At 43.3% G+C, this 27,090-nt stretch overlaps 1 protein-coding gene across 9 annotated transcripts in view; it reads left to right on the top strand.

Moving 5' to 3' along the window:
- The first annotated feature begins 17,273 nt into the window (after positions 1–17,273).
- Positions 17,274–27,090, top strand: part of LOC127446823 (plakophilin-4-like) — a 266,393-nt gene continuing 256,576 nt past the window's right edge. For 7 of the 9 annotated variants that reach the window (XM_051708085.1, XM_051708079.1, XM_051708078.1 and 4 more), the window contains exon 1: positions 17,274–17,419. The gene's annotated coding sequence lies outside the window, so the exon portion shown is untranslated. The remainder of the gene's footprint in view (positions 17,420–27,090) is intronic. The other 2 variants (XM_051708087.1, XM_051708082.1) reach the window with 2 other exon arrangements.

Here is a 27,090-nt window from a genome sequence, read left to right as displayed (position 1 = left end):
TATAATTGGGCAGTTTCTCCCATTCTTCTTTGCAGGACCTCTCAAGCTCCATCAGGTTGGATGGGGAGCGTCGGTGCACAGCCATTTTCAGATCTCTCCAGAGATGTTCAATCAGGTTCAAGTCTGGGCTCTGGCTGGGCCACTCAAGGACATTCACAGAGTTTTCCCGGAGCCACTCCTTTGTTATCTTGGCTGTGTTCTTAGGGTCGTTGTCCTGTTGGAAGATGAACCGTCGCCCCAGTCTGAGGTCCAGAGCGCTCTGGAGCAGGTTTTCATCAAGGATGTCTCTGTACATTGCTGCATTCATCTTTCCCCTCGATCCTGACTAGTCTCCCAGTTCCTGCTGCTGAAAAACATCCCCACAGCATGATGCTGCCACCACCATGCTTCACTGTAGGGATGGTATTGGCCAGGTGATGAGCGGTGCCTGGTTTCCTCCAGACATGACGCTTGCCATTCAGGCCAAAGAGTTCAATCTTTGTTTCTCATGGTCTGAGAGTTCTTCAGGTGCCTTTTGGCAAACTCCAGGCGGGCTGTCATGTGCCTTTTACTGAGGAGTGGCTTCCGTCTGGCCACTCTACCATACAGGCCTGATTGGTGGAGTGCTGCAGAGATGGGTGTTCTTCTGGAAGGTTCTCCTCTCTCCACAGAGAAATGTTGGAGCTCTGTCAGAGTGACCATCAGGTTCTTGGTCACCTCCCTGACTAAGGCCCTTCTCCCCTGATCGCTCAGTTTGGCCGGGCAGCCAGCTCTAGGAAGAGTCCTGGTGGTTCCAAACTTCTTCCATTTACAGATGATGGAGGCCACTGTGCTCATTGGGACCTTCAATGCTGCAGAAATTTCTCTGTACCCTTCCCCAGATCTGTGCCTCGATACAATCCTGTCTCGGAGGTCTACAGACAATTCCTTGGACTTCATGGCTTGGTTTGTGCTCTGACATGCACTGTTAACTATGGGACCTTATATAGACAGGTGTGTGACTTTCCAAATCATATCCAATCAACTGAATTTATCACAGGTGGACTCCAATCAAGTTGTAGAAACATCTCAAGGATGATCAGTGGAAACAGGATGCACCTGAGCTCAATTTTGAGTGTCATGGCAAAGGCTGTGAATACTTATGTACATGTGATTTTTTTCATTTTTTATTTTTAATAAATTTGCAAAGATTTCAAACAAACTTCATTCACGTTGTCATTATGGGGTATTGTTTGTAGAATTTTGAGGAAAATAATGAATTTAATCCATTTTGGAATAAGGCTGTAACAACAAAATGTGGAAAAAGTGAAGCGCTGTGAATACTTTCCGGATGCACCGTATGCATTTCCCCCAGTCTCACGGATCTCACGCTCCTCGAGACAGCCCCCCCCCCCAACCGGCAATTTCCCCTGAGGAAAGATCTTCTTTCTCAGGGACGGGGCACCATCTGGCACCTGCGTCCAGACCTCTGGAATCTCCACGTCTAGCCCTTGGATGGGACGTGGAGGACTTAAGTGGCCTACCGCCCGCGGTGGTAGACACGATCACTAGGGCTAGGGCTCCCTCTATGAGGTGCCTGTATGCCTTGAAGTGCCATCTGTTCGCTAAGTGGTGTTCTTCCCGATGCGAAGACCCCCAGAGATGTGCAGTCAGATTGGTGCTTTTCTTCCTGCAGGTGAGGTTGGAGGGGCAGCTGTCCCCCTCCACCTTGAAGGTGTATGTAGCCGCTATTTCAGCTCATCACGATACAGTAGATGGTAAGTACTTAGGGAAGCACGACTTGATCATCAGGTTCCTGAGAGGCGCTAGGAGATTGAACCCCTCTAGACCGTGTCTCGTTCCCCCGTGGGACCTCTCTGTAGTCCTTCAGGGTCTACGGGGAGCTTCCTTTGAGCCCTTGGAGTAAGCTGAGCTTAAGGCACTCTCTTCAAGACTGCCCTCCTGACTGTGCTCACTTCCATCAAGAGGGTAGGGGACCTGCAAGCATTCTCTGTCAGCGAATCGTGCCTGGAGTTCGGTCCGGGTTACTCTCATGTGATCCTGAGACCCCGACCGTGCTATGTGTCCAAGGTTCCCATGACCCCTTTTAGGGATCAGGTGGTGAACCTGCAAGCGCTGCCCCAGGAGGAGGCATAACCAGCCTTGGCGTTGCTGTGTCCGGTCCGAGCTTTACACATCTATTTGGATCGCACGCAGAGCTTTAGAAGCTCCAAGCAGCTCTTTGTCTGCTTTGGTGGACAGCGGAAAAGAAATGCTGTGTGTCTGTAAAGATGGATAGCCTGAGGGAAAAAACTGTTCCTGTGCCTGACGGTTCTGGTGCTCAGAGCTCTGAAGAGTCGGCCAGAAGGTAACAGTTCAATAAGGTAGTGGGCAGGGTGAGTGGGGTCCAGAGTGATTTTTACAGCCTTTTTCCTCACTCTGGAAGCGTATAGTTCTTGAAGGGAGGGCGGGGGCAACCAATAATCCTCTCAGCAGTCCGAACTGTCCTTTGTAGTCTTCTGATATCTGATTTCGTAGCTGAACCAAACCAGACAGTTATTGAAGTGCAGAGGACAGACTCAATGACTGCTGAGTAGAACTGTATCAGCAGCGCCTGGGCAGGTTGAACTTCCTCAACTGGCGAAGGAAGTACAACCTCTGCTGTGCCTTTTTCACAGTGGAGTCAATGTGGGTCTACCACTTCAGGTCCTGTGAGATGGTAGTGCCCAGGAACCTGAATGACTCCACTGCTGCCACAGTGCTGTTTAGAATGGTGAGGGGGGTCAGTGTTGGAGTGTTCCTCCTAAAGTCCATAGTCATCTCCACCATTTTGAGCATGTTCAGCTCAAGGTTGTTTTGACTGCACCAGACAGCCAGAAGTTTAACCACCCTTCTGTATGCAGACTCATCATCATTTCGGATGAGGCCGATGACAGTGGTGTCATCTGAAACTTCAGGAGCTTGACAGAGGGGTCCTTGGCGATGCAGACATTGGTGTAGAGGGAGAAGAGCAGTGGGGAGAGCACACATCCCTAAGGGGGCACCAGTGCTGATTGTACAGGAGCTGGAAGTGAATTTCCCCTGTCTCACAAGCTGCTGCCTGTCCGTCAGAAAGCTGGTAATCCACTGACAGACAGATGTGGAAACAGAGAGCTGGTGTAGTTTAGTCTGGAGTATAGCTGGGATGATGGTGTTGTAAGCCGAACTGAAATCCACAAAAAGGATCCTTGCTTATGTCCCTGGTCTGTCCAGATGTTGCAGGATATGATGCAATCTAATGTTGACTGCATCCTCCACAGACCTGTTTGCTCGATAAGCAAATTGAAGGGGATCTAGAAAGGGTCCATTGATGTCCTTCAGGTGGGCCAACACCAGTCTCTCAAATGATTTCATGACCACAGACGTCAGGGCGACAGGTCTGTAGTCATTAAGTCCTGTGATTTTTGGTTTCTTTGGGACAGGAATGATGATTGAGCATTTGAAGCAGCATGGGACTTCACACTGCTCCAATGATCTATTGAAGATCTGTGTGAAGATGGGGGCCAGCTGGTTAGCACAGGATCTAAGACACGCTGGTGAAAAACCATCTGGGCCTGAAGCTTTCCTAGTCTTTTGTTTCTGAAAGCCATGGCACACTTCTTCTTCACAGATCTTAAGTGCAGGTTAAGTATCAGGAGGGGGGTTGCAGGAGGTGTTGGTGTTTGTGTGAAGTGAAGGTCAGAGCGGGTGTGGGGTGTGAGATTGGGCCTTTCAAATCTACAGTAGAACACATTCAGGTCGTCAGCCAGTTGTTGGTCCACCACAGAGTTGGGGGTAGGAGTCCTGTAATTTGTAAGTTGTTTCATGCCACTCCACACTGATGCAGGGTCGTTAGCTGAAAACTTGTTGTACAAGACTTTATCCCCACCCCTGTAAGCATCCTCTTTGGCCTGATGAAGCTGCCTGAGCTCTGCTGTAAACCATGGTTTGTCATTGTTGAACGTTAAATAAGTCCTAGTAGGAATGCATACATCCTAACAGAAACTGATATATGATGTAACAGTATCTGTGATATCGTCCAGGTCGGTGGCTGCAACCTAAAAAACACTCCAGTCCATGCAATCAAAGCAGGCTTGTAGTTCCAGCTCTGCTTCATTGGTCCATCTCTTTCCAGTGCTTACTACAGGCTTGGCTGATTTTAATTTCTGTCTGTAGGTTGGAAGAAGATGAACCAGACAGTGATCAGAGAGTCCCAAAGCTGCTCTAAGGACAGAGCGATATGCATCCTTTATTGTTGTGTAGCAGTGATCCAGTATGTTCCTGTCTCTGGTTGGGCATGTAATGTGCTGTTTGTATTTGGGCAGCTCACATGTGAGATTTTCTTTGTTAAAATCCCCAAGAATAATAAATCAAAATCAAATCAAATCAAATCACTTTATTGTCACACAACCATATACACAAGTGCAACAGTGGGTGAAAGTCTTGGGTGCAGTTCTGAGCAACATAGCAGTCATGACAGTGATGAGACATATACCAATTTACAATAAACATCAGATTTACACAACACAGTTTACATATCTAATATACACATAATTACACAACACAATATACAAATAATAATATACAATGTACAGTATACAATACACACAATATAGAATACACATACACACAATATAGAACACACTGTATTCAATAAAATTTGAATATATAAAATATACAGTATGTTGTATTGTGCTGTATTGACATTCAGGCTGTGGGTTGATAGTCAGTTGCCAGTGTGTTGTTGTTGTTTTTTTTGGCTGGGGGGATTTTTCCCCTTTTTTCACCCAATTTGGAATGCCCAATTCCCAATGCGCTTTTAAGTCCTCATTGTCACATAGTGATTCACCTCCGGGTGGCGGAGGACAAATCCCAGCTGCCTCCGCGTCTGAGACCACCAACCCATGCATCTTATCATGTGGCTTGTTGAGCGCGTTGCCACGGAGACATAGCACATGTGGAGGCTTCACGCCATCCACCGCGGCATCCACGCTCAACTCACCATGCGCCCCACCAAGAACGAACTACATTATAGTGACCACAAGGAGGTTACCCCATGTGACTCTACCCTCCCTAGCAACCGGGCCAATTTGGTTGCTTAGGAGACCTGGCTGGAGTCACTCAGCACACCCTGGGATTTGAACTAGCGAACTAGCGAACTCCAGGAGTGGTAGCCAGCGTCTGCCAGTGTGTTGTTAAGAGAGAATATATTTAAAACAGTCCAGTGTGAGATATAAGATTATAAGATTAATAAAGTGCAGTGCTGATGTATATTGATCGTGAGAGATCAAGTGTTCAAAAGTCTGATTGCTCATGGAGTCGGCTGGTGTGGGTCCTGATGCTGCGATACTGCCTGCCTGATGGTAGCAGTGAGAGCAGCCTATGGCTTGGGTGGCTGGAGTCTCTGATGATCCTCCAAGCTTTTTTCACACACTGCCTGGTACATATGTCCTGGAGGGAGGGAAGCTCACTTCCAATGATGTGTCTGGCAGTTCGCACCACCCTTTGCAGGGCTTTGTGGTTGAGGGCAGTGCTGTTGCCATACCAGGCATTGATGCAGCCAGTCAGGATGCTCTACAGTGCTGGTGTAGAACCGTGTGAGGATGTGGTGGTTCATTCCAAACTTCCTCAGCCATCTCAGGAAGAAGAGGTGCTGGTGAGCCTTCTTCACAACGGTCTCAGTGTGGATGGACCATGTGAGTTCCTCAGTGATGTGGTCACTGAGGAACTTGAAGCTGCTGACTCTCTCCACTGGTGCTCCATTGATGGTGATGGGGCTGTGTTCTCTGTCTTTTCTCCTGAAGTCCACCATAAGCTCCTTGGTCTTACTGACGTTGAGGGAGAGGTTGTGCTCCTAACACCAGCGTGTCAGAGTGTGCACTTCCTCTCTGTAGGCTGATTCATCATTGGCAGTGATCAGACCTACCACCATCATATCATCAGCAAACTTTATGATGGCATTGGAGCTATGTGTTGCCACACAGTCATGTGTGTACAGGGAATACAGGAGTGGGCTGAGAACACAGCCCTGCGGGGCTCCAGTGTTGAGAGTCAGTGATGAGGAGATGTTGCTGCCCATTCTAACGACCTGGTGTCTGTTTGACAGGAAGTCCAGGATCCAGCTGCACAGCAAACTGTTTAAGCCCAGAGCCCGGAGTTGCACATAAAGCTTGGAGGGCACTATGGTGTTGAATGCTGAGCTGTAGTCTACAAACAGCTTTCTCACATATGTGTTCCTTTTTTCCAGGTGGGAGAGAGCAGTGTGTAGTGTAGATGCAATGGCATCATCAGTGGAGTGGTTGTTGCAGTATGCAAACTGCAGTGAGTCCAGTGAGGGAGGCAGCACAGAGCAGATGTAATCTCTGATTAGTCTCTCAAAGCATTTGCTGATGATGGAGGTCAGAGCAACAGGACGCCAGTCATTTAAGCAAGTGAGTTTGGATTGCTTTGGTACAGGCACAACGGTGGATGGTTTAAAGCATGTGGGGACCATAGACAAGGAGAGGGAAAGGTTGAAAATGTCAGTAAAAACACCAGCCAGTTGGTTCGCGCACGCTCTGATGATGTGGCCCGGAATGCCATCTGGACCCGCAGCTTTACGGATACCCATCGGAAGGATCGGGTTACATCTGCTACAGAGACGGAGAGTGAACTAACCTCTGTAGCTTCGGCCGCAAGAGCTCTCTCCATGAGGGCGGTGTTATTTCCCTTGAAACAAGCATAAAAAGTATTTAGCTCATCTGGCAGAGAGGCAGCAGTGTTCACAGCGGAATTTTTATTCCCTTTGAAGTCTGTGATGATATTAATTCCCTGCCAAATGCTTCTAGAGTCGGTGGTGTCGAACTGTCCTTCAATCTTGTCCCTGTACTGGCGTTTGGCTGCTCTGATAGTTTTGTGGAGGGCATAACTGGCTTGTTTATGCTCCTCCGCATTCCCAGAATTAAAAGCTGAGGTCCGCGCATTAAGTGCTGCACGAATATTGCTATTAATCCATGGTTTCTGGTTCGGGTAGATCCGTATAGTTTTGGTCGGTACAACGTCCTCTATGCTTTTACTGATGAAACACGTTACGCTATCAGCATATACCTCGATGTCGTCATCAGAGGTGGACCAGAACATCTCTCAGTCCACGTGATCAAAACAGTCTTGTAGCACAGAATCTGATTGGTCCGACCAGCACTGGATTGCTCTGAGGGTGGGTGCTTCCTTTTTCAGTTTCTGCCTGTAAGCGGGCAGAAGCAGAACGTAAGAGTGGTCCGATTTGCCAAATGGTGGGCAGGGGAGGGATTTGTAGCCATCCCGGAAGGGAGAGTAGCAATGGTCCAAAACCCGGTCCCCTCGTGTGTTGAAACTGATGTGTTGGAAGTATTTTGGTGTGATTGATTTGAAACTGGCTTTGTTAAAGTCCCCGGTCACAATGAATGCGGTCTTTAGGGTGCGCGGTTTCCTGCTCATTTATAATCCCATACAGTTCCTTGAGTGCCCAGTCTGTGTCGGCTTGTGGCGGGATGTACACAGCTGTGATAATGACTGCTGTGAATTCCCATGGTAGCCAGAATGGCCGACACAGAAGCATGAGAAATTCCAGATCAGGAGAGCAGAAAGACTTGATAAAATGTACGTTCCTCTGATCACACCAGGATTTGTTGATCATAAAACATACACCACCACCTCTGCTTTTACCTGAGAGGTCTTTCGCTCTGTCCGCTTGGTGCACGGAGAACCCCGTTGGTTCGATGGCTGAGTCTGGAATCTCCGCAGACATCCACGTTTCTGTTAGGTAGATAATGCAGCAGTCCCTCGTCTCTCGTTGGAAAGAGATCTGCGCTCTCAGCTCGCATAGCCTGTTGTCCAGAGACTGAATATTTGCCAGTAGAATACTGGGTAGTGGGGGACGATTTGCACGACCTCTTAGTCTGATGAGAACGCCGGCTCTCCTTTCCCTTTTCCGGCTGCGTTTCCGTGGCCCGGCTGCCCAGACAAAGGGCTCCACTGGCGTGTTTGTAAACAGCGGGTCAGCATTGAGGAATTTAAAGTCCAGTTTTCATTGTGCTATTGCAGAGCCAATGTCCAAAAGTGTTTGTCTGTCATAGACGATGAGGCAGACAACCTCCAAGACAAAAAAACATAAGAATTATAGACAAAACAAACAAAAAACTACATTGTTGGGTCAGAGCTCGCAATGCAGCAGCTATACTCAGTGCCACCTTGAACTACTCTAATAATAGCTGAGTCCGGATATTGTTGTTCCGTGTCTGTGATCTGATCAGCCAGCTGTTGCAGCGCGGCACTCACGCACGTGTTTGGCGCGATATACACACTCACCAGAATAAATGAGGAAAACACCCGTGGTGCGTAGAATGGCTTACAGTTAATAAAGAGTGCTTCTTTAACGTTGTTACATCTGTACACCAACTTTCACTGATGTAAAAGCATGTTCCACCGCCTCTCGTTTTCCCCGTTAAATCTGCGATGCGATGCGCTCTGGACAGCTGAAAGCCCGGCAGATGTAATGCGCTGTCCGGAATGGCTTCACTCAGCCAGGTTTCTGTGCAGCAGAGTTTGAAAAGTCCTTGTTTGTATGGGTGAGGAGATGTAGTTCGCTGTTTGAAAGCCACGCCGACGGAGCTTGACCAGCGCACCAGCTCGTCTCCTTCATCTGTGTCTCTTGAACAGCACAGCTGCCCCTCCGACTAAAATATCCAGCAAAGCGTCCGAATATTCAAAAACCAGGAAAAGATTGTCTGGTATATGCTGCTGAATGTTCAGCAGTTCGTCCCTTGTAAAAACTGATTGGAAAAATATTACTAAACACAGGACAAACAAACAAAAACAACAAAAGAGTACTCCACACCGAGGCGGCCATCCGTGGCGCCATCATGAAAAAAAGATTAAAATGTAACTGAAGACCAAAATGTGGTTACAAATTTTGGGAAAACTAAAAAGAAATTGTTACAGCATCTAAAATATACACTTTTCTTTACAAATTATTTTAAGCTAAAATCCTCATGCTGATTAAAAAAAGTTAATGTCCATGTCCATTTATCAACAACACAATAATGGAATTGCAATTGGGTGTTTCTCCGATTGCTCCCCCTTATAGTGAGCCACTGGCGCCCACCTTTATATGGCACCCCTATGCGTTGCATACATTGCATATATGGTTTTTGCACCTCTGCAGACACACGCTCACTTTACTCCAGCACTGAAATCACGATAACATCAACTCACAGTGGCAGGAGAGGGACAGTCAATGTGTACTGACTCTTTCTTACATAAAATGTGAAAGTGTGATCACAGTTGCCATACCTGTCTCTTCAGAGCAGCAGCTCATGATGAAAACACAGAAATATCTGCCACTCATCTGTGAATAATTCAGCAGGAAAACATGTAAATATGATGCAGAATGCAGTATTCCGTTTCATTTAAAAATTCAATTTCAAGCATATAGTACAGGTAACCATGGCATGATTATATGCAGTTAGAGGTTGCAATGGAGAGGCCAACCTGTAATATGAAAAGTGATTTTAAGTGTGCGTGTGTGTGTGTGTGCGCGTGTGCTTGTGTGTGTGTGTGTACTCACTTTGATCGCTCCAACAGCTAAATTTAGACAGAGATTGTTTTTTCTGATGAAAATATGAAGATGCACACATTTCCAATATCTCTTTTGAAATGTAGAGATAAAATGCATTCACATTACAGTTCAAACACTCAACGTTGCTGGCAACTGATATGATGTAAATCTCATTAAATAAGAATATTAAAAACAGTTGCATTGCGAGCAATGTAATTACACTGAATTTGTGGTAACCTGCAATTATTGCCTCAAGAATGTATTTCTATTTGATCTAACCAACACAAATGACTTTTGTTGGTGTAAACTAATTTGTCAGGTAAGTTTGGAAATATTAAATAAAATGTTTTACTTTAATAAAACCAGTTAATCTAAATGTTACCACATAAAGCACATTTTTGACAATATTTTTCTAAAACTTTACATTAATGTTCCCTTTGTCAAGGATTTATTAAGGGGTTCAATAATGATCAATAAGTCATTTACAAATGCATTATAAATCATTGATACGCAGTTATAACAACATAAATAAAAAGGGCAACTTTCATTTAACACTGGCCAAATAGTAAGCCATTTTAACTTGCATGTTATAAATGCTTAATAAATGCACTCATTCATACTTTCATTAAAAAGATACAAAAACCCTAATTAATGATTTACCCTATGTCACAATGCAACACATGGACTATTATAGGGAGATTAAAAGGAGGGATTATGTATTTTTGTGATAACCGCCTATGAATGATTAATAATGCATTTGTAAATGACTTATTAGTCATTAATGGACTTCTTTATAAACCCTTAACAAAGGGAACATAAATGAAAAGTGTTACCTATATACAGTATACTGTATTATATATATATATATATATATATATATATATATATATATATATATATATATATATACTACCAGTCAAAAGTTTTGAAACACTTATTCTTTATTATAATGTTTTTTTTTTCTTCACATTTTAGTATAATAGTAAAGTCATCAAAACTATGGAATAACATAAATGGAACTATGGGAATTATGTTGTGACTAAACAAAATCCAAAATAAATAAAAACGGTGTTATATTTTAGCATCTTCAAAGTAGTCACCCTTTGCCTAGAATTTGCAGACATGTATTCTTGACATTTTCTTAACCAACTTCTTGAGGTATCACCCTGGGATGCTTTTTAAACAGTATTGACGGAGTACTCATATATGTTGGGCACTTATTGGCTGCTTTTCTTTATTATTTGGCCCAAGTCATCCATTTCAAAAAATGTTTTTTTTTTATACAATTTTAATTTTGTACTGAAATAAATTTATATGGTGGCACAATTATATTTTTGTCTACAAAACTAATTTCAAACATTTAAACATACACCTTCAGATCAAAAGATTTTTAAGATCATGAGAAACATTTCAGTCAAGTGTTTCAAAAGTTTTGACTGGTAGTGTAAATATATATATATACTTTATATGTATATATATATACTGTATATTTACATACTGTATACTAAGTACCAACTTAGTCTCATAGACCTACATGTATGTATTGTGTGATCATTACAATTATACTTACATAGTGTTATTACAATTTATAAATAATAGCCTCATACAGTAACTTGTAATATGTGTAACAGATCATGTAAAATGAAGAGCTACCCATCTTTCATTTGGTACATTTAAATTAACTGGTTTATTAAAGTAACAATTTTATTTAATATGACTGAATCTGTCACAGAGAGAACTCTCAGAGGCAGAGGGATGGACTCAATTGTGGGGTTTATTGACAAAGGGAATGGATGAGAGGTGAAACAAACAGGTGAGGCAATCCAAACACAGGTATGACACAAACAGCAGGTGAGTAAACTCCAAACAGTGTAATTTAACAATGTACAGATGATCAGAACACTCACAACAGTCTTTTGGTCTTTGTAGGACTAGTTGCAATCAGTGGGATAGTCAATTCGCTGGAGGAGTACACGGAGGATGAAACAAGCATTAATCTCAGACGCGGGGAACAAATAACAAGGTAAGTAAGTCAACAGGTAAGTAATGAATGGCTAGGGAGTCCGTAGTCAACAGACAGTGAATGAGAATGTGAGTGGGGTTTTTATGCAGTCCATGATTGGCATTCTGAGGACATGCAGGTGCATGTAATTAAAACTCAGGGGAGAGTGAGCGCAGTGCCAGCTGTGGGGAGAGGGAGAGAGAGAGCCTGGTGGATCCGTGACAGTACCTCCCCTTCAGGGACAGCTCCTGAGGGCCGGAGCCTCCGACGTCGGGGCCGACCTCGTCCATGCGGAGCTGGGCGAGTGGGATTCTCTGTGTGAAAGGTGGCAAGTAAGGTCGGATCCAGGATGTCATCTTGGGTAACCCAGGACCTCTCCTCAGGACCATACCCTTCCCAGTCCACCAGGAACTCGAGATGTCCTCTCCGATGTCGGGAGTCTAGGAACCTTGTAAACCGAACCATCCTCCAGGAGTAATGACTGAGGGGGTTCCTCAGTCGCACAGGGCTCTTGGGAAGGAGACAGAGAAGGATAATGAAGTTTGAGGAGGGAAACATGGAAGGTGGGGTTAATTCTGTACTGAGGGGCAGTTGTAATTGGTATGTGACTTAATTTACTTGGTGGAGTATTGTGAAGGGACCAATGTATCTGGGACTTAACTTTTGACAGGGAAGCCAGAGACTGATGTCCCGAGTGGAGAGCCAGACCTTCTGCCCAGGATGGTAGGTAGGCGTCTCAGATCTCCTAGCATCGGCCTGGCTCTTCTGGTGCTACCCGTTGAAGATGGACATGAGCTGAGTCCCAGACCCTCTTGCTTTCCTCGAACCAGTGGCTCACAGCTGGAATGTTGGAAGGGTCTCCTGACTATGGAAACAGGGGGGGTGGGGGGGGGGGTTGGAAACCGAGCACACACTGGAGTGTGGTGGCTGGTTGATGAAGGGAGTTCTGGGCATACTCGGCCCAGGGTAGGAAACGGTTCCAGCTGTCCTGGTGGTTGTGGAAGTAGGTCCACAGGAAGTGGCCAATCTCTTGGATCTTCTGCTCCGTCTGCCTGTTAGACTGAGGATGATATCCAGATGTTAAACTTACTGACACACTCAGGAGAGAGAAGAAGGTCCTCCATACCCGTGAGATGAACTGGGGTCCGCGGTCAGACACCATGTCTTCTGGGAGGCCGTAGTTCCAGAAAACATGATGGAATAAGGCTTCCGCAGTCTCCAGTGCGGTGGGAAGGCCCTTCATGGGAACTAGACAACACGCCTTGGAGAATCTGTCAACAGCGACTAAGACACAGATGAAGGAATCCGATGTTGGTAAGTCAGTTATAAAATCCACCCCCAGGTATGACCAGGGGCACTGAGGAACGGGCAGAGGAAGGAGCTTACTGGATGGAAGATAGTGTGGAGATTTCAAGATGGTACACTCTGGACAGCCTTGGATGTATCGCTGAACTTCCTGGCACATACGGGGCCACCAGTATTGATTTTGGAGAAGCGAGAGGGTTTGAAGGTAGCCAGGATGACCAGAGCCCAGGGAGGAGTGGACAGAAGTGATGAGGGAGGTCCGAAGGCATGAGGGGAATTATTTGCATCCCTCGGGCATCCCGGCGGAGCTGGTTCTTCTCAGATGGCCTCTTTTATTTGGTCGTCCAGGGCCCACTGGATAGGACTGATGATTAATGCGGGAGGTAGAATGGACTCAGGTTTTCCCTTGGGAGGTTCCAAGCATGTAGTCGGGATAAAGAATCCGCCTTGATGTTTTTGGACCCTGGACGATAAGAGACAGAGAAGTTAAATCATGTGAAGAACAGGGCCCACCGGGCCTGCCGGGGGTACAATCATTTCGCTTCTCTCAGGTACTCAAGGTTGCAATGATCCGTGATGACCAGAAACGGATGACGTGATCCCTCAAGCCAGTGGCACCACTCCTCCAGCGCCAGCTTGATGGTGAGTAGCTCCCAGTTACCGATGTCATAATTCTGCTCCACCGGTGTTAACTGGCTGAGTGATGATTCCCTTTCCCAGAGGTTTTCCGATTACTGAGTGGATGAAGATCGGGGAGGAGCATTTGATTGTCGGGTGTTGGAGCCGGCGGCAGAGTTGTTCGGAGATGAAGCAGCCTGCTGCCCCGGAGTCAATGAGGGCCTTGACTGGGAGAGAGACATGTGGACAAATCACCGAGACCATAGTAGACAATGGAGCCTGTATCATTGGCTTGGTAACAGTCTGACTCACCATAAGTTGTAAGGGCGAACAGGACATTCAGTGATCACATGCCCGCCAGCTCCACAATACAAACACAAACCACTTATGTAATCTTCACTGACGCTCGAGTGGGGACGGTCTGAATTAATCGAGTTGCATAGGTTCTTCCACTGATTCTGGAGGGTGTGGGTAACGGTGTGCAGGCGGGAATCGCAGGGCATTCTGTTCGCTGATGCAGGTCTTCAACCGCTGGGAGAAACATATGAGAGTTGGATAAAGCTTTTGAGGCTGATGGAATTGTTGTGCGCCGCTAGCTGCAGCCGCAAGCATGGTTCCAGTCCCTGTCTGTAAGTCGTCAGAAGGGCCAGTTCATTCCAGCCACTCACGGCCGCTAGTGTACAGAACTGCAGGGCATAATCAGTTATCGATCTCTTTCCTTGTTTAAGGCGATACAGTTGTTCCCTCACCGATGAATCACCTGCGGGTAATCCAAAAACTTCCTTGAAGTGTTTGAAGAAGGCATCCAATGACTGAGTGACTGGACCATCCTGATGCCACAAGGTGTTTTCCCATTGCAGTGCACGTCCGGAGAGTAGAGAGATGACGTAGGCGATCTTGGCTCTATCCGTCGCAAACCACTGAGACTGCATCTCGAGCATCTGCGAACACTGCAAGAGGAATCCGCTGCAATCCTCCGCTGTACCTGAATAAGGAGATGGATTGACCATTGGGACTTACCTGGTGAGAAACCGGTCATGGAGGTGTGGATATGGAAAGAGAAGAGGACCTGGCATTCGAGGCTCCAGGTGGTGTGATGACTCAATGAAGCTCGTTGACCAGCTCCTCTGAGATGGTGCTCGTTGGTGGTGGTGATCGGTGGGAAGCCCCCGCTGAGTCCACATTGGTGGTCTGTTCTTCTGTCATGGAGAGAACTCTCAGAGGCAGAGGGATGGACTTAATCGCGGGGTTTATTGACAAAGGGAATGGTTGAGAGGTGAAAAAAACAGGTGAGGTAATCCAAACACAGGTATGACACGAACAGCAGGTGAGTAAACTCCAAACAGGGTAATTTAACAATGTACAGATGATCAGAACACTCACAACAGTCTTTTGGTCTTTGTAGGAATCGTTGCAAACAGTGGGATAGTCAATTCGCTGGAGGAGTACACAGAGGATGAAACAAGCATTAATCTCAGATGCAGGGAACAAATAACAAGGTAAGTCAATAGGTAAGTATTGAATGGCAAGGGAGTCTGTAGTCTTTGTGAGAACATCCACGAGAACAGACAGTGAATGAGAATATGAGCGGGGTTTTTATGCAGTCCATGATTGGCATTCTGATGACATGCAGGTGCATGTAATTAAAACTCAGGGGAGAGTGAGCGCAGTGCCGGCAGTGAGGGAGAGGGAGAGAGAGAGCCTGGTGGATCCGTGACAGAATCAACATGACGATATTAAATTACACCACAAAAGTAATTTTTAAGGGTCAGATCAGATCACATTTACACTTGTAAACCTGTCATGAAAATGTCCTTGTCAAATTTAACCACAAATAAATACATACATACATAAATAAAATATGAAACTATATTTCGCAAATGAATAAATGAACTCTACATTTAGAACCATTAAGATGTTTTGTATTGTGACATTATTTTCAGGACACTTAAGCACATTTTACCCTCCAATTCTCATAACTGTAACGTTTTACTTATACTATTCCTATTGTTTTCAGTGATGATTCTTATTAGTGTGCCGGTCATCTTTGTACTATATTGCAGTAAAAAAGATGCTGTTGTACAGCGATTTTTTAAAATTAAAATCTGTGGAAACAAATTCAGGCACTATTGAGGGAATGCTGTAAAAATACAGCATAAATACGGGGGGGGGGGGGGGGTGAATATGTGCGTAACTGTCAAGAAAATATTGTCACAATGTGAAAAATCGTAATGGCTACAAAAATGGGCTTAATTTTCTATATGCAAAACAACATTTCTTATTTGTTTCTTTTGATGCTGGAGTAAATTAGGACCAGGACATTATCTTGACTGGTTTCATGAGAATAACTTCATTGCAGTTGCACAAAATCTATCATTACACAGAGTAATAGTAATACACAGAGGTAGTTTCATTTTGTCCTTGGTAAATTACTTTTAATTAGGTAGGTGTTTACAACATCTCAGAGTAACAAACCGACATCAAATGTCTTTTAATATTGGGATCAATTTAATAAAGTGAAGACTATGGGAGGATTAATGATGTCTTCGGTTAATGTTGATTATCATAAGCCATGACAATGAAAAATGATGCCATTCACTCTCACTTTATTTCTCCTCCTCCTCTCTCTCCTAATGCACAGTCGTGTTTTCTACCTCTGTATTGTACTGAGATAATAATTCAGACAAGTGTGTGTGTGTGTGTGTATGGGCAGGTTTAAGTGGTTTATGAGGACTTTTTTTAGGTTACAAACTGGTCATTTCAACGGTATTATGCTATAAATGTGGTTTATGAGGACATTTCTAGTGTCCCCATAATTCAAATCACTTAAAAAAACATACTAAACGATGTTTTATTGAAAATGTAAAAATACAGAAAGTTTTTTGTGAGGGTTAGGTTTAGGGGTAGGTTAGGGTTAGGGGATAGAGTCTATAGTTTGTACAGTATAAAAATCATTATGTCATAACGATAGCTGCACCGACATGCGTGTGTGTGTGTGTGTGTGTGTGTGTGTGTGTGTGTGTGCATGTGTGCTGAATGCATATAGTTACAAAGGAATAGAGTTCTTTCCAATGAGAGATGGCACACGTCGCTGATAAATATCATTAACTGCAACCATTATTAGAGGTAATGTTTGTATTTTCTCAGTTCAACTAGCCAACATCATCCTTATTAAATGTGTTTTGTTAGAATTGCCATGACAACACGGCATTCAATGCAAAAAACACTCAAAGTACAGAATATTAACTAAAACATTAATTATAACCCTGTAAGCATTCAGATGCAGAATAATGGAATTGTGTGTTCATCACTAAAGATGTTTAAACACAAGCTCTTCCAACACTAAGGAACATATAAGTAAAATTGTTTACATCAAGTGTTTGTTTTGTTTATAACACTAGCAAGGTTGACATGAAGATCATTCTGGCATGCATTGTTATTAAATCTGCATTTTGTGAGTTAATTTACTCTAGTTACAGGTATATAACATAATAATAACATAATAACATCTCTCTATGAACCTAAAATAATGTGACTAAAATATGAACAGCACTCCAGAATAGAATCAAAATAAAACAATGTATTACCTTTATAATAGCTCTGTTGCAAAACTGTTCTTGTGTATACTGTGTAACCACAGAAACGTTTTCCTCCTCTCCTACTAGCCAATTCAACAACACAACCGTCCAATAACGCGCCCGCTCTACCCTCTGCTGGCCAATGGCGTGCGGGTCTTAAATTCTACGGTGCGCTCACGTCATGCGTACTCCTCTTGTCCGGAGCTCAGTGTAGGGAACGCGGGGTGGAGAGTATCCTAGAGCTCCAGTAGGAGTATGGCAACGGATCCGCGGAACTAACGAGCAAGCTTCGAAAGTGGAGAATATGTCGAACCGATGAGCTCCGGTACTTCAACACACCGGATAGATTAAAGAGTCCCACGAAAGGTAACGAGAGCGAGTTATTTCAATTCTTTAACCTGAAAATGTGCTGTAGTTTAACGCTTCAAGTTTGAGCAGCCTGCTGGTCATGAGAGGAGTTTGGCGAAAGAAATACGAGCATTGACTGCGGGTTTTCTGACAGGAAAAGTTTTTTTTTTGTTTTTTTTTTTGTTTGTTTGTTTGTTTAAACTGTTTTAGAGGAAAATTAATGCATATGGAGGGGGATCTTAAATTAATACTATGTTTATCTGTCTCCTGTGACTGCCTTAGGCAGCACGCGCACCTTTACCTCGATTCTCCATACTGGTTACTGTATACTTGATCTTACTCTCCATCTATTGTGCACTTTTAACAGTAAGAGAGCGAGTATTAGACAGTATGAATGCGTCTTTGCTGAAGGTGAGTGGAGGGTAAATAAACGCAGGTGAGGACTGCGCAGGAATCCCGGGAATGCGAAGTCGTCGGGGGCGGAGTCTAATACTCTTTTTTTACCTCATATATTGCCATCCCGTGCAATCTTGAGTACTGACATTATTGATCCATCACTGTAATGCAATGTTAAGATTTCTACAAGAACAGTCTGGATATAACGTATGATAGAATTGTATGTCACTTGGTTCCATTGAGGTGCCATGTGAACAGTTATCTGTGGCTTGTTTCTTCCTTACTCCAGATTCTGGTGTCCTTTATGACCCAGCTTGTGTGCTGCAGCCCATTCAGTGTTCACACAACCTGAATCCAAGGAAATGAAAGCAGTGTATTGTGGAGGAGCTGGAGCAGATATTGACACTCAAATGCCACTAAGGGCTGAAAATAATAAAAGGGATAGTTCACCCAAAATTAAAATTCTGTCATAATTTACTCACCCTCATATCATTCCAAACCTGTATTACTTTTTCCATTTAAAGGCGCACTCGGTATTTTTTTCTTCATTAAGAAGTTTACTCCTAAATAAATTCATAGTAATTTTGAAACAGGTATAAAATCATGAGCACTCACATTAAAATGAAGACTCCAGTCATATCAGTAACCTTATAAATGCTGTTTTATTCTACATGGAGAGGGTCCGCACATGGGGGCTGCCATGTTAGAATCACATGACCAGCTGAATACTACTCACTTAATCTCAGTAACCGTCATGTTATTTGACACTTTCACACATTTATTACAGTAATCATGGCTGACTGTGAATACTACATTTCTACAATGACATCTGAAACTGAAAAGTATTGATTTTAAATGATGCTGCATCCAAGCCGATAGGTGTCAGTGTAAGTCCAAGATGACACAAAGACAAAAGTTACTGAGTGCACCTTTTTTTTTTCATTGTATTTTTTAATCCCCTTTTCTCCCAATTTGGAATGCCCAATTCCCACTACTTAGTAGGTCCTCGTGGTGGCGCGGTTACTCACCTCAATCCGGGTGGTGGAGGACAAGTCTCAGTTGCCTCCGCTTCTGAGACAGTCAATCCATGCATCTTATCACTTGGCTTGTTGTGCATGAAACCGCGGAGACGCCGCACGTGGAGGCTCATGCTACTCTCCGCTTACCACGCACCCCATTGAGAGCGAGAACCACTAATCGTGACCACCAGGAGGTTACCCCATGTGACTGTACCCTCCCTAGCAACCGGGCCAATTTGGTTGCTTAGGAGACCTGCCTGGAGTCAGCACGCCACTGAGTGCACCTTTAACACAAAATCTCCAAACCTCCAAATAAGGTTTCAGGAGTGGAAAAAACAGATACTGCATTAATTGCGTTATTTTTTTAACACATTAATTTCTGCTATTAATAGTTGACTGCTTAATGTGTTCTTTTTTTAAATTTTTATTTCCCAACACTACTGTTTTTGTAATGTAACACGTTAGAAGGTCCTGTGTAGTGTCCGACCGATATATCGGTCAGCCGATGTTAGCCTTTCACCGATATATCGGTATCGGTGTATATGTTTACCGATATGCGTCGATATGAAAACTTTTTTTCAGAACATATAACGCAGAAAACAATGCTTTAGAGTTGGTGTCATTACGTAGTTTGTCCAGCAGAGCGCGCTCCGACTCCATTGTTTACAGAGCTGAACTAACGGTGGCGGAATTGAGCTGTGTGTCGGTAAGTTGCTAACTAGTTTGTGAAATAGATACTGGAAAGTTAATAAACAATGACCCCATCATTTTCCCTTTTCAATATTACTAATATAACGTTATGCCTGTCCCTGACAATCATGTCACTCATGTCTGTTTGCTGTTAGCCAGCTATAGTTTGTCAGTGCAGTCTGTAATGTAGCAGATTGAAAGGTAAACATCAGAGCATCTTTTTGCAGCTCAGTAGACAATGGTGTGGTGGTGGATTGTGTCTGCTGAGTGTTGATTTCATGCTACGCTGTTACCTATTTGGTGAGACACAATGCTGGAAAGTAAAATAAACAACGTCCGTATTTTACTCTCCGTGACAACGAGCTTATAGCTAACTAGCTAAGCACGTAGCTACTTTCAAAGCTTGTCAGCTGAGTGGAAGCTAATGTGTAAACATGTATTCACCAAACTGTTAACTGGTACCCCCTTCAACCGAACAATTCCAGTCGTTGCATTTACAAAATGTAATGTAACACCACTGCCGCTGTTTATCTTGACTCGGCAGTATTAATATAGTCAGCATTTGACCGATACTAAACAGTACTGATGTTTATTTAGCTATTTATTTTATTTTTATTTATTCTTTATTTTAATGGTCAGCATTTGACTGATACTAAACAGTACTGGTGTTTATTTAGCTATTTATTGTATTTTTATTTATTTTAATGGTCAGCAATTGACATACTAAACATACAGTACTGATGTTTATTAAGCTATTTATTGTATTTTTATTTATTCTTTATTTAAATGGTCAGCAATTGACTTATACTAAACATACAGTACTGATGTTTATTTAGCTATTTATTGTATTTTTATTTATTCTTTATTTTCTCAGTGTTCATTTCTAGAATTTGTTGACAATATATAATAATAATGTCAAATATTCTTTGATAAAAATATTTGTTTAAGAAAGCAGCCTTCTGAGTACCTTTGCATAGTCATGTCAGTGCAAAATTGGTGAAAAATCCACATAGAAAAGGTCTGTTTTCATTCTAGCTCAAAAATGAACTATATCGGCCACCATATCTGTAATCAGTGAATTTTCCCTCTCTAAAATCGGTATCGGTGTCGAAAATCCCATATCGGTCGGGCTCTAGTCCTGTGTATAATTAACAGCATTAGCTGAGAGGGACATTCTTTCATATGTAAGCAAAATGACATTATAAATTAAATATACCCAAATAAATTGAAATCAAATCAAAATGGGAATCGATCTGAGAAATCTAAAGACAATACCCATCCCTGTGTTTGACCAATGACAGACAGTAAGAGTGTTCAGGAAACCTGTTTGAAAACACTAAAACAGCAGGGCTCCAGACTGCGACTAAAATAGTCGCAAATGCGACCAAAATTAATTGATTGTGACAATAATTTAAAATCTAGTCGCCGTTGGCTACAGTCGGGTTGTGTGCGTTCATATGTGGTTTCGTCAGATATCATCTTGTGAGTTATTGAATATATCTTTAGAGCGTGCACCAGTGTGTCTCGTGCCGCTTTTCACCCGTTCTGTTTCTGACGAGCTCGCTGCACCACACACAACAACAAACCCAGCGCGAGAGAGTCGTGAACAAATTACTTTTTTGAACCGGGTCTTTTTCATGAATCACCTGAAAAGAACTGAGGGGTTTGAACTCAGGAGCTCAGCTTCAGGAACCAGATTCACTTTCTCAGCAAATCAGCCGTCGGTTTGCTCACAACTGGGAATGAAGACATTTCAAAATAAGAGTCCCATGTGTATTTCGGGCTTCCATATTGTGTACCTTTTTTTTCTTCTTCTGGTAATTATTGATTGGGATTGGAGTAACACAATAAACTGCATCTGGAATTTCATTAAATTTGCTCTCTTGTAGTCTCTATGTCTGGGCCATCCGAGAACAGTAAAGAAAGACTACTATTACACAAGGTGCAAACATTCATTGATGCGCAAGAAGACAGCACACTACTATATGCATACTATACTATATGTAAATATCTGTAATGTAGATTGTGAAGAGCAGTATTAAATAAAAAAAAAATCTGTTTGTATAAATTATGAAAGGGATGTGAACATTTATGAGACAAAAGGGAATGCAAACTTATCTTCTCAACAATATATACAGTTTATTAAACCTCTGATTAATGAGCTATCAGCTGACTTACTTTTCTTTGGCTTTTTATTTTGTTTCTGAACAATCTAAATTGAACAATTCTGTGATTTGGCGACTAAAAACAGCCATTTGGCTCCTTAATGTTTAAGTTTAGGAGCCAATGGCTCCTAAGTCATTTTTTTAGTCTGGAGCCCTGAACAGTTGTGTTTTTATTTGTTGACGCTAGTGGTGCATACATTACACACTTTACCTTTAAATTACAAACTTTTCTTTGTTGTTGCTGAATTGACGTTATTTCCACGCTCAGTCAAAAAGTATAAATGCTTCAGCGTAGCTTTCATTTTCTGTTTCCTGTCAAATTTAACTTGTGTTCAGAAACAGGACTGACCACATGAGTGAGTGAGTGTGTGTTGCTGTTGAAGATTTCTGGCCGCATGCCATGTGTGACTGTGTAGATAGATGTAGTTATCTTGACTCTCATCCATATCTTGACAACCTATAGAGGAAACCCTTCAGGACTGAGGATCTTGCAATATGACCTCAATGCTGAGAGCTTGGGTTGAGATTGTATTTGTGGTTTTCTCGGTTGTTGTTGTCGAAGTGAACCTATTAGATCAGTGCACACAGAATATAATGTAGCATATAAATTGCTCTTTTACATTTCAGCTTTTGAGAATGCAAATGATACATTTTATATGAAGGCTGATTTTGTTTTACTTTGTGTAAAACAAAAACTAGTTCATAGAAAATACATTTTCAGTACTTACTGAGCTATATTTACACTTTCAGACAAAAGTTTGGACACACTCATTCTGTATTATTATTTTCCACATTTTAAAATAACTTTGAAATAACACAATTATGTATGTACCGTATGTACTGTTTATTAAATTATATATATGCTATATATATAAAATATAATATATAGTGTTAATGAACCTACTGGATCTACAATAAATCTGCTTTGCACTTTTAAATGTACTGTTAAACACCATAGCAACACAAGTGGTAACACAGAAGGCCACATGACGGCTTAAATTTCTTCAAGACTGACTCGAGGAGGAATGGCCAATAAATAAATGTATAGACAGTGTACAGTATCACTCACACAAACACAAAACAGCATCGGGGTAGCAGGTATAGCATTAAAATAATGCAATAAATCTTAACTACTAAACAACATCAACTGTAACATAAATCACTGCAATGTACATAACAAGGGTCTTATAAAATCACTTTTAATTTTAATTCATTTTTTTTTCACAAATTCTGTTTTCAGTTTTATTTTTTCTGAATTCCTTATTTGACAGTTTAATAACATTTTATCAAAAGAATGTCTCAAAAAATTAATTCATTAAAACTTTAATCAAACGAAAATTGAAAAAATCATTGTCAGCATAACATTGTTTTACTTTTTATTAAACAAAGTGCTTTTATACAGGTCCTCTCAGCAAAGTCCAAAATACAACATTGTTGATTTTGTCAAATCATGTGCTGCACAACAGAGCATCACAGATGTAAGATTTTGCTTCAATATACAATAATTATTATTGATGATAAATGTATTTTATAACAGTGAATATTATGTAACTATACAGTAGTGACATATTTCTACTTGAAGCCCTTTCAGTTTCTGTGTGTTTTTGAGTGTAGTTTCTCACTTCAGGATAAGCAGGTTGCAGCATGGCCCAATGCGATTATTTAAACGCAGAAGATTGCAGTTTAATTAAATGAATATACACCGATCAGCCACAACATTAAAACCACCTGCCTAATATTGTGTAGGTCCCCCTCGTGCCGCCAAAACAGCGCCAACCAGCGGCAACCTGTACAGTTGTTCTTCTCACCACAATTGTACAGAGTGGTTATCTGAGTTACCATAGACTTGGCCATTCTCATTTCCATCCACAGAACTGCCACTCACTGGATGTTTTTTGTTTTTGGCACCATTCTGAGTAAATTCTAGAGACTTGTGCGTGAAAATCCCAGGAGATCAGCAGTTACAGAAATACTCAAACCAGCCTGTCACAAAGTCTACGGTAACTCGGATAACCGCTCTGTACAATTGTGGTGAGAAAAATATCATCTTAGAATGCTATTCTGAGATGCTGGTTGGCGCTGTTTTGGCAGCACGAGGGGGACCTACACAGTATTAGGCAGGTGGTTTTAATGTTTTGGCTGATGGGTGTATAGTCTGTATGCACTGTGCACATTAAAATGAATGAGCGCTGTGCCCTCATCTACTACACACACATGCAGACTATTTATTTAATTAATTAAATCGCAACCTTTTGCAAGTTCCATGACATTTCACGTTTTATAGTTAATTCTATTTCCCTATCTGTCACTCACTCGACGTTGTGTTGATGTAGTGACACTAGGGGTCACTCTTGGGAGCCTGAGACACCTCTGGTCTTTGATAAAAGGCCAATGAAAATTGGCAAGTGGTATTTGCATGTCACTCCCCCTGACATACGGGTATAAAAGTAGCTGGTATGCAACCACTCATTCAGATTTTCTCTTCGGAGCCGAACGGTCATGCTCACTGAGCTGAATTCCCATGACTGTTCATTCACCTCTGCTGGATCTGACGGCGCATTTCAGCGGCTTCTCCCTCCTCTGCACTGGTGCACTGCAGAGAATGCCTCTGGGCGCTTCGGCAGAAATAAGAGTATATTTCTCTAAAAGAGTATATTTCTCTAAAAGAGCGGCACACACGGAACATCTTTTTAAAGATGCCTTTCCTTTGTGTGATATTTTTTGGTTGCGCTCGTTATCTCTCACCTTCTGACAGTCACGATCACTGTCTTTCGTGTCTGGGCACTGCTCACGCGGAGACAGCGTGGATGGTCATGTACTCATTGCGAGGACATGTCCATGGCAACGATGTGGTCGCGGCTCGCCTTCGTAAGAAAGCAAGCCACCCCAGAGGCTCTCCGCCTCGGTCCTTTTACCCACGGGTATGAGGCCAGAGCGGCTACACTGGGGGCGATTTGGGGACCCCAATGGGACCGCCTCCGCCGGGTATCCCCCCGCGGACCTCCCATTCCCCAGCACACTCGTCTGCCCCGATCGGGCTTCCGGATGAGTCCGCCGGCTCGTCTCACGGCGAGTTCGACCTCTTATTCGGAGCCGAAAGTGATGAGCTCTCGAGCACAGAATCGGAGGGCGGGCTCGTCCAGTCAGACGCAGAAGCCTCAGCTGGGCTCCTCCCTTCGGGGACAATTGCCCAGTCACAGGCTGACGCGGAGATGAAGACATGCTTTCCCGGGCAGCCGCGAGCGTCGGCTAGAGTGGAACCCTCCGCTCTTCCCTGCACCCTCGCGGCTCGATGATTGGTTCCTGGGCTCGCGGCGCCGCTCAAAGCCATGCCCTGTCCCCGTTCCTTTCTTCCCAGAAGTGTGCCAGCGCGTCGACTTTTGGGTAGTCGACTTGTCCCCAAAGGGCCGTTCGACACTCATAACTATGTTGGGGGAGGTTACGTGTCGACCTGGTGTGCTGGCAATGAGGCACACAGTGGTCTGCCCACCACACACCGCCAGTTCACGTAACACAGTTCAGCCAGTTGTGGCGTTTCGTATAGGGACCTCTAGTGTCACTACATCGACACAACGTCGAGTGAGTGACAGATAGGGAATGTCATGGTTACTTGCGTAACCTCCATTCCCTGATGGAGGGAACGAGATGTTGTGTCCCTCCTGCCACAAAGCTGAACTACCCGCTGAAATGGCCAGACCTTGTCTCAGCTCCTCAGCATAAAACCTGAATGAGTGGTTGTATACCAGCTCCTTTTATACCCGTATGTCCAGGGGAGTGGCATGCAAATACCAATCGCCAATTTTCATTGGCCTTTTATCAAAGACCAGAGGTGTCTCGGGCTCCCAAGGGTGACCCCTAGTGTCACTACATCGACACAACGTCTCGTTCCCTCCATCAGGGAACGGAGGTTACGCAAGTAACCATGACGTTTTATGACTGGATTCTGCGATTCTTTCAGCGTTTCCCACATCATAGGGCACTACATAAAATGATACCAAAATAGAAGTAACAGAAATATTTCAATAAAATACCATTTTCACTGTTATTTTAACAATATTTTACTACATGTATTGTCTTCTTAAACATAATAAAAAAAATTCTACAATATTTTACTATAAAATTACATTTATTGTCTTCTTAAATACAATATAATTTTTCCACCGTAAGTGGTAAGGTTGTGGAGATTGGGGCATGGTTGAGCGTTCATCCGGAGAGAGAGAGAGAGAGAGAGAGAGAGAGGTAAGGGTTCATACCTGAGAGCACTCTTGATGAATAACAGCTGTATCTTGTTGCAGAAATGCTGGAGAGAGCTATAAAGAGGGAGAGAACAGCAGAGGCGGAGAGAGAGAAAGACTGGCACGCATGTCCTGTGTGTGTCGACGTGTTAATGTGTTTGGGAAGACTGTGCTGAAAAGGAATATTTATCTATTGAGTGTGAAAATAAAAGCCATCGTTTGAGTTTAAGTTTCCGTCCTCCACTTCCTCCTTGACAACATAAAAACTCAGCAAAAACAGAAACGTCCCTTTTTCAGGACACGGTATTTTAAAGATAATTTTGTAAAAATACAAATAACTTTACAGATCTTTATTCTAAAGGGTTTAAACAAAGTTTTCCATGCTTGTTCAATGAACCATAAACATTAATGAACATGCACCTGTGGAATGGTCGTTAAGACACTAACAGCTTACAGATGGTAGGCAATTAAGGTCACAGTTATAAAAACTTAGGACACTAAAGAGGCCTTTCTGCTGACTCTGAAAAACACCAAAAGAAAGATGCCCAGGGTCCATGCTCATCTGTGTGAACGTGCCTTAGGCATGCTGCATGGAGTCATGAGGACTGCAGATGTGGACAGGGCAATAAATTGCAATGTCCGTACTGTGAGACGCCTAAGACAACGCTACAGGGAGACAGGAAGGTCAGCTGATCATCCTCGCAGTGACAGACCACATGTAACAACACCTGCACAGGATTGGTACATCCAAATATCACACCTGCGGGCCAAGTACAGGATGACAACAACAACTGCCCGAGTTACACCAAGAACACACAATCCCTTCATCAGTGCTCAGACTGTCCGCAATAGGCTAAGAGAGGCTGGACTGAGGGCTTGTCGGCCTTTTGTAAGGCAGGTCCTTACCAGACATCACCGGCAACAATGTCGCCTATAGGCACAAACCTACCTTCGCTGGTCCAGACGGGACTGGCAAAAAGTGCTCTTCACTGACGAGTCGCAGTTTTGTCTCACCAAGGGTGATGGTCGGACTTGCATTTATCGTCAAAGGAATGAGCGTTACACCAAGGCCTGTACTCTGGATCGATTTGGAGGTGGAGAGTCCGTCATGGTCTGGGGCAGTGTGTCACAGCATCATTGGACTGAGTTTGTTGTCATTGCAGGCAATCTCAACGCTGTGCGTT

This window comes from Myxocyprinus asiaticus, chromosome 10 (assembly GCF_019703515.2).
Source record: "Myxocyprinus asiaticus isolate MX2 ecotype Aquarium Trade chromosome 10, UBuf_Myxa_2, whole genome shotgun sequence".
Lineage (NCBI taxonomy): Eukaryota > Metazoa > Chordata > Actinopteri > Cypriniformes > Catostomidae > Myxocyprinus > Myxocyprinus asiaticus.
Note: the sequence above shows the minus strand (reverse complement) of the source record. Positions and strands in the feature narration are given on the sequence as shown.